This window comes from Myotis yumanensis, unplaced genomic scaffold, assembly GCF_028538775.1.
Source record: "Myotis yumanensis isolate MYYU_CA2020_CCGP unplaced genomic scaffold, mMyoYum1.0.hap1 SCAF_7, whole genome shotgun sequence".
NCBI lineage: Eukaryota > Metazoa > Chordata > Mammalia > Chiroptera > Vespertilionidae > Myotis > Myotis yumanensis.
The window spans coordinates 54699895-54713582 of NW_027223758.1; the positions used below are offsets into that span (position 1 = coordinate 54699895).

Here is a 13688-nt window from a genome sequence, read left to right on the forward strand (position 1 = left end):
TTCCCTGACCTCCAAGCTGTATGTCAAACTAGCTGAATATATGTTTTCTCTTGGATATCAAATAGGCATCTTAAACTTAACATTTTAAAATCAGGACTCCATATAAGACTGTGCTTCTCCCTAAATCTGCTTCATTTCAGTAAATGACACAACAATAGAGAAAGGTGAGAAAGAGTAACGAGTTAACTTGGCACTTCAAACAAAAGTTGTCAGGAAGGCCTCTTTGAAGAGGCAACACTTGAGCAGAAATCAGAATAATGAGGAGGATCCATTCAGGAACCAGTTCAGGTTATAAAACAAGGAAGAGAGGGAGAGAGAGAGAGGAAAAAGAGAAAGAGATATATCTAGGAGTTATTATTTATTTTCATATACTTCTATCAACAAATCCTTTTGGCTCCACCTTCAAAACAAATCTGGGATCTGACCCGTTCTCATTACTTTCACCACTATTACCTTTTCCCAAGTCACTCTCATTTTTCATGGACTACTGTTATACTTTTCCAAGTGTTCTTCCACTGAAATGTAATCTCTCTCAGAACAGGAGACCTGTTTTATTCACTGATGTATCCCCTGCACTTGCAACAAAGTCTGGTGGATACTGATGCTCAGTAAATTATTATGAAATAAATAAATGATCTCTCTACTTTTACCAGCTAGAGTGATCTTTCAATGAAATTAAGGCACTTCTGCTCAATAAATAGACTCTGATGGTTCTTGTCACATATTAAACTTGAAATCTTACTCTAATCTTACACAAACTGGCCCTTACTTATCTCCCCAACTCATGTCCAACCGCCTTTCCATTTGCTTCTTCTACTCCAGCTACATTGGTCCCCTTGAGGTCCCATAAGTATGTGAGGCATGCTTCTACTTTATGGCCACACATGGCTGTCTCTCCTGCCTCGGACATTCTTTCCCCAGCTCCTTCTTAGCATTCTAGCTTCTGCCCGAGTGTTTCCTCTTCAGAGCAGCCTCCCCTGACAGCCTTACTTTAGAGTGACAACTTAACTCATTGCATTCTTCCCTTTCACTATGATTATTTTTCTTCATAGTCCTTATCATCAAAAGACATTTATTAGCTTAACCCTTTATTGTCCATTAGAGGCCCAGTGCATGAAAATTCATGCACTGGAGGGGGAGTCCCTCAACCCGGCCTGCCCCCTCTCACAGTCTGGGAGCCCTCAGGGGCGGGAGGCGACCCAGCAATCAGGGAGGCGACCCAGCAATCAGGGAAAGGCGATGCATCCATCACACCTCTGCTGCTGCCACTGCCGGCAGCACAAGCCTCGGCCGGCCCTGGTTACTTGAGCCTCAGGTGGCCCTGGGCAGCTGGGAAGCTGACAGCCGAGGCTTGCCTGTGCCTTGGGCCAACCCTGGGAGGCTGGGGGGATGAGAGGACTGGGGGACTCTGGAGGCAGCGTGCCTGCCACCCCAGTGGGGCTGAGGGGACTGGGCACTGCCATCTTGTGGCTGTAGGTGCCGCCATCTTTGAGGGTGTGGCAGTCAATTAGCATATCCCCTCCTCATTGGCTGTGGGCACCGCCATCTTTGCGACGGTGTGAGGGTCAATTAGCATATTCTCTTTATTAGATAGGATATATTCAATAGAATATAAGATCCACGAGGCATCCCTTTTTGTAACTATAACTCAACCACTATTGTTGAATTAAGAGATTCAATATAGCGATATAGTCTTCTTGCCTTACAGGTGAGGAAATTGAGGACCAGACAGGTGGAGTTACTTGCCAAAGTCTCTTGTCAAGTTTGTTGCTGAGCAAGGACTCCATTGCTGTCCTCTAGCCTCCAGAACAAGTTTTACTACATGACATTGCCATGGCCCTGAGAATTCTATTAATCCCATTCCCTGCCTGTTGTAAATATAGAGCTTGCTGCGTGTTATTTCACATCTTTAACAATAATGCTGGCACTTCCCAGGATTTCCCAAAGGGGAGAGGAGGAGCAGAACACCTCTGCTGGTTTCTCCTCTGAAATGGAGACTTTACAACGCCAGCCGCCGTGCCATTGTTGGACAACAATATGTGTCTCAGAGGCAAGGAAAAGTTCCCACACTCTGTGCTTACCAGACGCCCGGCTGGTGAGCTCTGGTCTCCCCGTTACTCCTGGGTTCCTTGTTTCTTTTTCCTCCCTCTTTGTTATGTCCTCTATTCATGACTGGGGCAAGATGCCATGCTATTCTTTCTCAGTTCTGGATCAGTCTGTTATTAGCTATTCTCCTTGGGTGCCCTATTCATGAAAACCTAACCACCCCCAGTTGCAGTAGGTGAATTCCATGGAAAAGTGCAAGGCACATTTTTCCTGCTTGGTTTGTGCTTTTCCTGTGATTCAGCAATCTGCAGAGGGAGCTCTTCATCATAGTACGCCATCATGGCTTGTGTCTGCGGCTCCAGGGAGGAGAAGTCCAGACCAAACTCTGTGGATGTTTTCAGGGAATGCTAAAGCCAGGTTACATCAAAGTGAATCTGTTTGGTGGGTTTTCCAGATCAATCTGTGGTTTTTCAGAGACCAACAGGATAGAAATGTCCTTATGGTAAGAGGAGGTTGGTACAGAAGGTTAAACATGTGATGCTCAGGTCACTTTAAGTTAAAGCGACCTAATTCTCCAGGTGCACCTTCTCGCCCATTCTCCCCACCCCCAGTTCTGTTACTTTTCTAGGATACTCTGATTTCTGCACATCAGTTTCTCTACTCGATACATAAGGCTCTGAGTAATAGCAACCTGATAAAAATCTGGTGTTTTGTATTTTGCTTTTAGCGAATTGTAGAAGGGAGCTGAGCCCAGGCAGAACATCCTTTCATCTGCAGAGCTTAAGTGCAGTATGTTGGGAGGTGGGACTTCAATTTATTTAACATGTGTTCGATCTTTCTGCATGTGAAGTCATATATTTTTTCCCAGTTCAGAAAATATATATACACATATGGTGATTAAGAGCATAGAACCTGGGCTTTAGAGGCAGAAAGACCCAGTCAATTCCTGCTGCACACCTTGCATGCTTTTTGATTTGGAAGAGGTTATGTCTCCTTTCTGAGTCTTGGTTTCCTTACATCCAAAATAAAGTTACCAATAATATCAACTTCATAGGGTCAGCATGAGGGTTAAATAATGATATGGATATAGAGCTATCTAAAATACTCAGTGTAGGTCTGATATATGGTACGCGTTCAATAAATATTAGCTATAATTATAATTATTAATTCCCAGTAATGGACTGTAGAATCAGAGATAAAACTGGTTACTTTCTAATGTACCTTCTCTCTTTAGAATTTTATTGGTGCTTCCTATCTCTGCCTTATTTCATACCTTCCCCAAAACAAACCTCTTTAGATAACGATATGTTCATGGTGGCCCTTTGAAGGACATCTCTTCATCGCTTGGTGGTCATATTTCTATATTTTACCCTTGAGTATAAGCTGTTTCTGAGGATGTAGGAAGGGAACAAGTTATTGTGTGGGATTTACTCTCCCCATTCATCCTTGAAAATGCATAAAACTAACCTAAAATGCATGTGATGGTCACTGGGGAGGGAAAAGAAGTATGAAAGAGTAGGGAGAGGAAAAGGAATGTAGAAAGGGCAGTTTACCATTTGGACTGAATTTGGCTCTGTGTAACAAATTCCAAGTAATGGTGCTCAGACAAGATAACATTTCACTCATGTAGAGAAAGTTGGGAGGAAGGTGGCCTGTGGGTAATATGGCACTTCCTGGTCTTCTGAGACTTTTCATATTTTCTATCATCCTTGTTATGTGGCTAAGTTCTCTTCATGGTCCATGATGGCTGCTTCAGTCTTCATGTCCAAACCCTTTGGAACATTGATAAAAACATAAAATATAGGATGTTAAATTTGAATTTTAGATAAACAACAAATACTTTTTTAGTATAAGCATGTCCCAAACTGCATACCTCATTTTATTGCACTTTGCTTTATTGTGCTTCACAGATATCGTACTTTTTACAAACCGAAGGCAAAACCCTCCACCAACAAAAAGATTCCAACTCACTTTATTGCAGTAATCACTTTATTGCAGTGGTCTGGACCTGAACTCGAAATATGTCTGAGGTGTGTCTATACTAAAGAATTATTTGTTGCTGATCTGAAATTCAAAGTTAACTAGACATCTTGTAGTTTTATTTGCTAAATCTGACAGCCTGACACATTCTAGGCAGAAAGAAGGAAGAAGGGAGGGCAGAAGGTCTCAGGGCTGTTCCTCCCAGTTGAGTAAGCTCCTTATAGAAACTTCACTTATAGCGCACTGGTCACCCTTAGCTGCAAGGGAGAATGAATGGGTGCCTAGAAGAAAACTGATATTCTGTATTTAGGGAAGAAGGAGAGAATGCATATTAGACAACCAGAAGTTTCTACCACTGGTGGAAATTTATTTCAGTGCTTTTTTGAACCCATTGATTTTTTAGAGATAGTGGAAGGGAGAAAGGCGGTGTGGGGGTGGGGAGAGAAACATCGATGTGAGAGAGACACATCAATTGGTTGCCTCTCGCACATGCCCTAGCCTGGGCCGGGCTTTGGGCCTGCAACCAGGCTCAATGGAATCTGAGACCCTTTGGTCCCCGGGCCGATGCTCTAACTACTGAGAAAAACAGGCTAGGGCTATTCCAGTGCTTTTGTCATAGTATTTTTAGCTTTTGAAATTGGGGATATCTTAAAATCTTCCCTACAATCTCCACTTCTTTCCACCAGGCTAGCAATGTTAGAGGCTCCAAAGAGCCCGAGGACATTGTCCATCTTTCCAAATTACTGCTTCAGAACCTTTTTGTAAGATACAAATTAATAGTAATTAAAAGCTAAACAACTCTAAGGATTGTTAAGAATGTCCCTAACTTTGGGGAGAGAAAGGACCTATTTTGGATATATGGTTTTGGACTTTGTACTAAATACTGATCGATTCTATATAGTTAGTTCTTCATGGCATTCCCTTAGATGAAATTGTGAAACACAAAGACTGACCTTAGACTAGTTTAAAAGAAACCAACACGCTTCAGTGCAATGAAAAACAAAAATTGAACTTTCCAATTTACCATACTTCCCATTCTCTTGGCTTTTTGGATAAGTCAATTTTTTGCTAAAATATTTTTTTTCATAATAAAATTAATTTGTTGTTAAAAAGCAAAGGAACTTTTATGTACCATGGTGGTGGTGGTGGGGGGGGGGGGCTATTCAATATAGTCAAAGGCAACACTAGTCAGCAAACAAGAAAACAGATAAGCTCATGAAAATGGTATATTTGAGCCCATGGGAAGCTCATGCCTACAAATGTCCAGCTTTATAAAGAACTCTGGCATAGACACAGTGTTGATATAATTTTGGCAGTGAATAATTCAGATGGCAGCTTTGATGTTGGGTTATATCATACATTGGCTAGGACTAGGCAGCAGCAGTGGCCTAAGGGTAACACCATAGCATTCCTCCTCCATAAATGGTGGCCCAGCAACAAAAACACATAAATTGGGCTGGCAGGAGGAGGAGTGTGAGGCTGGGAGACCTGAAAGACAGTGGTGGTGGTGAAGCCAAGCAGATAGAGCACCTAAAATATCACTGTAAGAGGACTAGCCAGAGAATCAAACCAGGTACTTGCCCAGTATCTAGAGGTTTGCTCCAGGTCTGTCTGTAGTATGGGGACTAGAACATTTTACACTGTGCATTCAGCCATTCCTGTGGATGGGAAGATGCAGCTAAGAGCACTGGGCTGGTTTCGACAAGGGCCAGGAGGCACAGCATAGGGGTAAGAGCTAGGGTGGGTCTCATCTGCCTGAAACAGTCCTGGGACATGGGACTTTCAGTGCAAAACTGGGACAGCCCTGGTCACCCTACGAAGAAAGAGGGTGTTTGAATTCACAGGTGGATTTTGAGTTTGGTTGGCCTCTACAGTGAAAGATCACCAATTATCAGAGTTGAAAGGGACCTCCAGAGGCTAAAATGTAGGCAACCTGACATTCCAGACAGAAAGAAGGAAGAAGGGAGGGCAGAAGGTCTCGGGGCTATTCCTCCCAGTTGAGTAAGCTCCTTATTAAAACTTCACTTATAGCGCACTGGTCACCAGTGAGCAAAATTTTAAACTCAATTTAAATCTCTCTAGACTACCTCCAACTGGCAGTCTCTTCCAGAACACTCAGAACACTTCTGATTTTTTTTTTTTTTTTTAGCTATTATCCTGCTACTGGACAATTTTTTAGATGGCAGGTTACAAGAACGTAGTTCTCTTTTATTTTGATCAACCTAGGAATAAAAGTCTCTTGCACACAATTCAGTCTTGAATAACTAAGCATCTACTCATTGTGTTATAATTACTTAAATATCAATGACATAACAGAGATGCACTGGAAAGATGACAAGATTCATAGCCAGAAGTTGTGGGTTTGAGACGCTGCTCCATTATGCAGGAATTCTCTGGCCTTGCCACATCAGGAGGCTCAGAGAGATGAGGTGGCCAGTATAGCAAAGCATCGCAACACACTAGAATCCAAAGAATTTAAAGAGGCCCATATCTCAATGACATATCTTTTCAGCTAAAAAATGTGCATATTATTACTTTGCATGTGCAGCCCAGCCTGTAACTTCTCAGTTTACTTTAACTGCAGTCCCATGACTGACACAGATGTTATTGCTCCCCAATTACAGTGTTTTCTGCTTGGAGGCATCTTGTCTTCTGTAATATATCATGAGCCAGAGTCCCAGCGCTAAACATTAGCTAGTAATTTATGATCATACCTCTGAGGCAGAGAGGGCAGCCATAGCTCACTTTGGACTTGGAAAAGCACTCCAGGTTTTCCCTCAGCTTTTTTTTTTCTCTTTTCTTTTTCTGCATTTGCTCATTACTATATCTTTTCAATTTAGGGATGGCCTGGTTCCTGCCATGTAAATCAAAGAAGAGAGGGTCTGATTCAGCCGCCTAGCCTGAGTCACCTGGAACCCATTAGGATACAGCATCATAAACACCTCCATTTTCCCTTCGGAGAGAGACCAGACCCACTGAAGTTAAGCTACCTGCATACGAGTTGAGTGTGATCAGCTGTACTTAATCTTTAAATGTCCAACCCACAGATAACCTTTGGTTTGCTTTGATAACTACGAAATAAATTCTCACTGCATTGGATACCAGCATTCTGATTCCTATTCAAGGCTGTGTTGCACATGTCACGGAATCTTGGACTGGACAGCAGTCCTTGGAGATCTCTGGGGTCAGTTACTGGCTTTTAGGCACTTAATTTCTAAGCCTCCCTCTGCCGACTCTAAATTTTCTCAGGGAATGACACGGCATTTGTGCATTACCAAGCTTCAGGTATTCTATGGAGGTGAAACCATTTGGAGGTGGGAGGAAGGGGAGAAAAAGAAAGATCCATCAAAGTCAAAGCTTTACAACACAGTATAACAAAAAGAACACTGGTCTAAGTTTCCAGCATCTTGGGTTTGAATCGAACTCTTTTATTCTCGCCCCCGCCCTGCACCCGCCCAGCTGTGCAATCTTGGGAAAAGGATATTAATAATTTTGGGCTTGTTTATCTCCTCTGTAAAATGAGAAGAATGGTTAGTACTTCTCAAATTTTCCTGGAGATATGAATCACTTGGGGATCATGCAGATTTGTTGGGAAGATTAAGTTAGTTAATATATACAAAGTTGTAAGAAGAATGGCTGGCTCAAAATACTCTATAAATATCAGTTTTATTATTATTTAACATGACTTAATAGGAATTTCTTCATGCCATTTCTAAATACTTCAGAAATATAACGTTATCTAGACTCTGAAATACCCTCTAGTATGACTATACCTATAATAATTTATCCATTTTATATTTTTGTTTATTATAATGCTGTTTTTTTAAAAAAATTTTGTATGTGATCCTTTGCTTATAGACATTGATTTCCTACAGGTAGTTGAAAGCAACTCTAGTAGGTTTCACTAAGGTCCAAACTACAAATCATTGGTAGTGATAACATTAACTTTAATTTCATTTCAACTTAACAGACATGTACTGCACACCCTGTTGTGGGTCAGGCACTGTGCTGGGTACAGACTGATAAACAAGACAGGCATGAACTCTGTCCTCAGGGATCTTATAATCTAGCAGTAAAATCAAATGTTAAGAATATAATTACAACAAAGTGTGATGAGTGTTACACCAGGACGGTACAGAGAGCACATAACAAAGGGACTTAACTCAGGAGAAAATGCTGTTTAACATGAGTCTGGATGGATAAGGAGGAATTGGCTAATGAAGGGGAAGAGCAGGAAGCTGAGAGAATAGTAGGTACAGAGATAATTATTCATGTGTTTTGGTTTATATATTAGCGGCTTATTTCTTTAGTTGGTGGCTGCTGTCTTAATTTGAGTCTGCTAGAACATTAAAACTCCTTGTTGAGTTTGTCAAAATAATAAATTATACTTCTCACTTTTGTCCTCCTCCAACGCCAATGATAATTTACATAATGTTTGTGAGACTAAAAGTCCCTAATGGGGCAATTAAATAGATCAGGCAGTTAAGCAGATTAGAATCAAGTGTTGACTGGGCCACTCGCTAATGAAATGATGACCATCATAGACACTAGCAGCAACATGTATGTGCCTTCAAAGCTGTTAAAATAATAATGTAATTTAATTTTAAAGATAAAAAATATTTTTGAGAATGCCTATAAATAATAATTTATTGGCTTTTGTCTTAGAAAATCAAGTAGTGTAGGCAACGAGTTTGTACCACATCTGGGTGCAGTATTGTCATGTCACCACAGTGATGTAGCATCAGGGCTTTGGATCTTCTATTCTTCATTTGTTGGGATAAATTCTGATGATGGTTTCAGTTTTATGTGGTTATATATTCTTCATAATTATTTACTCTAATCAACTTGAGGGTTGAATCAAACTGATACATTACAGTTAACATTCACCAAAATTATAACAAAATACAGATTCAGGGTTCTCAATGCATATGTACACCTCTTTGCTGATATTATTTCTGAAAATCAGGAATATTCAAGGCTCTGATTTGTTATTGATATTCCAGCCTGGGCTGGAAATGGAAGTGGGTAGAGGAGCTTATTTCTGTTTTCTCCTCATCCTAAATTATTGATTTATTCAACAAGAACCAAAGGGTGCTATGGGGCATCAAAAAAGACCAGTGCAATATTATTCTTAAGTTTATCTTCAAGTTGTAAAGGTAAATTCAGAATAAAATAAAGCTGACTGGGTTTGAGTAGGAATCATTGTTGATGAGAATAAGATATAAATTTAAGCTGAAAGTAATGACTCTACCATAGATATCTAGCAAAAGGTCAAAGAATATTTGATAGATCCTCATGGTAGACATTTCTATTATCATCTGAGAGCAATTAATGTTTGTTTTTGTTTTTGTTTTTTTCTTTGTGCCCTTGACCGGAATCGAACCCGGGGACCCTTCCGTCTGCAGGCCGATGCTCTATCCACTGAGCCAAACCGGTCAGGGCATGAGAGCAATTAATGTTAAATATATCCAGGCACTATCATAATGACTTAGTATTGGGCTAAAATAATCTTAATTTGTGTTCATTTTGATCATAATTCTTCACACAAATATTTTCATTCTAAATTGATATCAAATTATGGAGCCATTGTGGAATAGTAAAACTACAAATATTATTTATTTATGTATTAAGCTTTTAAATTGATTTTTAGAAAGAGAGGAAGGGAGAGGGAGAGAGAGAGAAACATCAATTGGAGAGTGACACATCCATCAGCTGCCTCCTGCATGTCCCCTATCTGGGATCAAGGCTGCAACCTGGACATGTGCCTTTGACCGGGAATCGAATTGGCAACTTCTGATGCATGGGATGATGCCCAACCAACTGAGCCATACTGGTTGGTTGGATTTTTTTAGTCATATATACATCAGTTCAAATCCTGACTCTCCACCACTTAGGAATTATGTGATCTTGAGGTAAATAAAAAAATCCTGCAGTGTCAGTTTCATTATCTATAAAATGGATGTTTGTATGTGTATGCACATTTATGAATGTCTATCTATCTATCTAATCTATATAGATATAAGTAGATATTCTTCTACATAGTAATTAAACTGTGTGTAATCAGTTAAGTGTATTATTAGAACAATTAGAATGCAGTCTGATATCTAAGAGACTATATAAGCTTGAAATTAGAAGTCTTTGCAATTGGTAAGTTAAAAAATGAATAGTAATGTGTTGACTAAATTTCAGTGATTTAATAATCAAGCCAGACTAAAACTTAACTAGTGCTGTAATTGGTTTATATAGAAGCATGAAACCAATTCTTCTGAGCTTATTTTATTATAATACCTGTCTACCTTGTTATCTAAAAATGGAATCAAGTTCCTTTCTCTGAATCTGTCCCTCTATAATCAATCTCCTGCCCTCAACTTATTCAAATGACTTCCCTGTATTACCAGCAAGATCCTCCCATAATCAGGCCAGTCTGCACTATGTTTTAGGATCTTCCCTTGCTCATTTTCATCTTCATTCAGGTCTCTGTTTTCAGAGAGCTTATTATCTAGTGAAGGAGAAGGATATTAAACAAAGTAATTATTGTAAAGTGAGCTGAGTGTTATGTGAAACTTACAGGGTGCCGTAACAACAGAAAGCAGGGAAACCTAATCTAGTATTCCTGAGAATTGCCATTTATACCGTTTTCAACAAATATTTGATGAATACTTAGTATGGGCCAGACATGTATGAGGTCTAGTTGGGTATTTAAAGGAAACATAATAGGCAATAATATTATACTACAACGATGTAAGTGACAAATATTCCTTCAATGTCAATCATATTACAATATATAAATGTATCAAAGTAACACACATACCTTAAATTTACAAAATGTAATGTTAAATTTATCAAATAAAAAAATAAAAGGAAACATAACAGACATAATTTGTAAAAATGATGTTTAGGCTGGAACCTGAAGGATGAACAGGAAATAACTATGTGACAGGAGGTAGGAGAGGAAGACAGGTTTCAGGGGATAGCTGGAGGGCTGAGTTTAATGTGGGTTAAGAGCAAGTATGAGCTGAGTGAAAGCTAGTCCTGGGATTCTGTATTGGGCAGCTGGGTAGATGAGAGTGTGCCATTTACAGAAATGATGAATAGCAGTTTGGGGAGTGAGGGGTTGGAGATTCACTTATTTGTTTATTCCACAGTTATTTCTAGACTATATTCTATGTGCCAGGCTCTGCTCCAGGCATTAGGAATATAATAATGCACAAAAGGAACCAAAATTCCTGCCAAGTTGTAGTCTATAATATAGTGGAGGGAAGTAGATAATAAAAAAGTATATGGTATGTTAGGTATTTGTAAGTGTTATAAAGACAGAGAAATCGGGAAAAGAAGATAAGAAATGCTAGGTCAAAAGGTAGGTTGCAATTTTATATAGGATTTTCATGAAAAGCCTTTCCAAGAGGCAATAGTTGACTAAAGTTTCCAAGGATGCGAGAGAGTAAGAGCTTCTATCTGGAAGAAGAGCAGACAGAGGAAAAGCAAGTGCAAAGGCTCTGGGGTGGGGACATGTCTGTTCAGTATGGCTGAGTGGTCTGAGAAAGGGGAGAGTAGTAGGAAATAAAGTCAGAGGAGTGGAAGGATGGAGGCAGATTATGTAGGGTCTTGGAGGCCATTATAATGCCTTAGGCTTTTACTTAGACAAGGATGGGTAGACATTTAAGAGTTTTGTGCAGAGGGTGACATCTGATGGACATTTAGAAAATATTACTCTACCAAGTTCAGCTTTGGAAATGATGAGTTTGAGGCTATCCCAATGGGTAATTCAAAGGTAATTGACTATATGGGTCTGGAGCTCAGGAAGTCTGTAGTCAGACACATGTGCAGGTCATCAATGGTTGGGTGATAATGGCAGCCATGGAAATCAATAAGATCATCCAGGCAGGTGTACGGAATGCAAGGCACATTGGTCTTGGGGTGGTGTCTTAAGGGGTTGGTTCAGAAGGGGGAGTCTGTGACAGATGACAGAAGGCAATGAGAAACGCAGCAAGCAGTGGCATCAGGAAGCCTAGGAAAGGGCCCTGAGAAGGATGGGGGTAAACAGTGCCCAAAACATGCCCAGAGGGCATGAATGTAGGTAGGAGAGCATGAGATGTGGGACAGAGTGGATGGATTCAACTTGGCAGGAGGGGCACCTGAGGGAAAAGCAGCAGAGGATGGAAGAGTGGTTGCTGCTTGGTGAAGTGCAAAGCCTTGGTAGTATTTTACCCACAGACATAATTATTTCAGATATTTGGGGTGACATGTCTTTAATGTGGGTCAAACATGGGGAGTGGGTGGTGGCTAATGAGGCTACTGACTGTCACATGATAGAGAGAGCCATGACTCATCTACCTCCCAGGGCCCAGGAGGATAGATAGGTCTATTCTCTTTTTCATATTTTCTGTTTTATTTTTTCAGTATTATTTTGTGTTGGTTTCAGGTGTACAGCAAAGTGACTAGACATTCATATATTTACAAAGTGTTTCCTCTGATACTTCCAGGACCCACCTGGCACCATACAGAGGATGGATCTATTCTTGAGTGTGCCTTCCTTTTGCTTGCAAACTATTAGGTGACCATCTAACAGGACCTGGCCTAAAACCATGAAAAGAAAAATCATTTCCATCAAATCATCTTGTACTGATTATTTCAATTCAACATATATTTTGCAATAGTGCTTTTTTTTTTTTTACAGTGTAAAATTTTTATATTTAGAATTAGGCAGCTGGACTCAGTTTAGATGATTCCAATTTTGTTGGCAACATCCAAAGCATCATAGTCAGGAGCCAGTCGAACATATGCCTTCTTCTCGCCATCAGGCCTGATCAGGGTGTTGACCTTGGCCACATCAATGTCATAGAGCTTCTTCACAGCCTGTTTGATCTGGTGCTTGTTGGCCTTGACATCCACAATGAACACTAGTGTATTACTGTCTTCTGTCTTCTTCATGGCTGACTCGGTAGTCAGGGGGAATTTGATGATGGCATAGTGGTCAAGCTTGTTTCTCCTGGGTGCACTCTTCCGAGGGTATTTAGGCTGCCTCCGGAGCCTTAGTGTCTTTGGCTGTCGGAAGGTGGGTGACGTGTGGATCTTCTTTTTTGTGTGGCTGTGGACGCCTTTCAACACTGCTTTCTTTGCCTTCAAAGCCTTTGCTTTGGCTTTGGCTTTGGGAGGGGCAGGGGCTTCCTTCTTAGCTTTCGGCGCCATCTTCGTAAAAAAGGCTGCAATAGTGCTTTTGCAAGGATTGATATTACATGCTCTTTGAAAAACTTTAATTAAATGAAATATTAAAGTAAATATTTTTTACAGAATTTTTACATTAACTTTTGAAACATGACTAATTTGTTAGCTCTATTTATGATTCAGTCCAATGGAATTTTTCCTAATTCTCTTTCAAACCCACTCAAAATATGAATATAGCTTAGCAAAGTATAATATATCCCTTCTTTTTGATGCTTCAAAGGTCTCACTTCAACAGATGTAGATAAGAAAAACATCTAAATTTAAATGTAAACTTGAATTTGGTTAATTCAGATTGTTGCTAAGTATTTTTAATTACTTGGTCTGTATTTTTTGATCTTTAATTTTTCCCTTTTAGTGAATTTACCGAAATCAAATAATACCTTGCTACTTACAGAACAATTACAAAGGGATTTGTATACTTGCTATGCTCACCCGGG

General features: G+C 40.0%; 1 long non-coding RNA gene and 1 pseudogene across 1 annotated transcript in view; one reads left to right on the forward strand and one right to left on the reverse strand.

Moving 5' to 3' along the window:
* The window catches only part of LOC139013972 (uncharacterized), a 127141-nt gene extending 120076 nt beyond the window's left edge, over positions 1 to 7065 (forward strand). The window contains exon 5 of the long non-coding RNA XR_011472172.1: positions 6867 to 7065. This is a non-coding gene — a long non-coding RNA (uncharacterized lncRNA). The remainder of the gene's footprint in view (positions 1 to 6866) is intronic.
* A 5645-nt stretch (positions 7066 to 12710) lies between these two features.
* Positions 12711 to 13223, reverse strand: LOC139014598 (large ribosomal subunit protein uL23 pseudogene; annotated as a pseudogene).
* Between the last annotated feature and the right edge of the window lie 465 nt (positions 13224 to 13688).